The sequence below is a fragment of the Dipodomys merriami genome, unplaced genomic scaffold (assembly GCF_024711535.1).
Source record: "Dipodomys merriami isolate MVZ:Mamm:240054 unplaced genomic scaffold, mDipMer1.0.p SCAF_338, whole genome shotgun sequence".
In the NCBI taxonomy this organism is placed as follows: domain Eukaryota; kingdom Metazoa; phylum Chordata; class Mammalia; order Rodentia; family Heteromyidae; genus Dipodomys; species Dipodomys merriami.
In genome coordinates this window covers 435,572-437,229 of record NW_027204915.1, presented here as the reverse complement: position 1 = coordinate 437,229, position 1,658 = coordinate 435,572, and positions in this window count along the sequence as shown.

Sequence of the window (1,658 nt, the reverse complement as noted above, 5' to 3'; positions counted from 1 at the left end):
TACATATATATATAATATCATTCTACACATTTATCAATTGAGCAGTACTGTGGCTTGGTCACAGTTCCTTAGAATTTTCTGGATGCTCAGTTTGCTGGAGGCTGGTGTGCTAAGACTGTACCCCATTTATGGATTGGGCAATGTAGGCTGAGTTGAAATTCCAGCATGGCCAAAAACTTATTTGTGGAGTAAGAAGCCAATTTTACACTTTTTGTTCATTCTCTGTGAAAGTCCTGGGTCTCAATACGATGTATAATCCATATGCAAATATATCCTATGAGATATGATATAAAAAAGGAAATGTTATATGTGTAACAATACTAAATATGTAAGAGTAATAAATGTCATATACAGTAGAACGTATGTATGTAAATAGATCTCATATTTATGAATATTATTTTTTCCAGTGCTGGGGCATCTATTCAGACCCTGGGAACTGGTCTGAATTTCTTTTTTCTTTTTTTCTTTTCTTTTATTTTCTTTGCCAGTCATGGTGCCTGAAATCTGGGCATGAGCACTGTCCCTCAGCTCTTCAGTTCAAGGTGAGTGAACGCTCTACCACTTGAGCTACAGTGCCACTTCCAGCTTTTTCGGCTTATGTGGTGCTGAGTTACTGAACCAGGGGCCTCATGCATGCAAGGCAAGCACTCTACCACTGAGCCACCTTCCCAGCCCCATGAATTTCTTGTCTTTAATGATGGTGAGCTTTCCTCTTCACACATAGTGTCACAGAGTTACCCAGACCCTGAGTTCAAATCCCAGGCCTGCTAAAAAATGGTGCAATTTCCTCACCAGGGTCTTATTGTTATTATTACTTTTTTTTGGCCTAGCACAGGGCTTGAACTCAGGTCTTCGCATCTCTGCCACAGCTGATCAATGGATCCTACTACCCTACTTCAAATTTCGGAGCTGGCAAAAAAATAAATAAATAAAAAGGAGAAGGATAAAACTGAGAAGTTCAAGAAGGCAGTTTTACTTTTTTTTTTCCTTTGCATTGTGACCATCCTGGGTCTAAATGACAAGCCCCAGAATGTGTACATGACATTGCATTGCTAATATTTGGTGGGCTATTAGGGAAGCCATAGCTGAAACAAGCAACTTAGACCTGGAGGTCCAATCTTGGAACTGCCACTAATGAATGTGGGAGGTTCTAAGAAACGCATTCTGATATACATCCGTACAAATAGAATGTTATAAAAGTAACATTTAAATTAGTAGTTAGTATATGATTATATTCTAAAATTAAACACAACAATTACTCTACATTGACTAATTTTCAATTAATACTTTATTATGTATTCAATCATGATACTTAAAAAAGGAAGGAATAATTTAATTGCCAATAATTGGTAGTAATATCATATATGCAGTTTCATAATATACAGACATCTCTTGTTTTATATCTATCTATCTACCTATCTGTCTATCTATCTATCTATCTCTATCTACCAATCTACACATTTATCTGTTTATACACTTGTCACTCCTGGGGCTCAGTGTTAGAGTGCTCACTGAGTATGTACAAAGTCCTGGGTTCCATTCCTCACTACCACTTGCACAGAAAAATCCAGAAGTCATGCTGTTGCTCAAGCAGTTGAGTACTAGCTTTGAGCATAAAAGTTTAGGGACTGTGTCTAGACACTTACTCAAGATGCAGG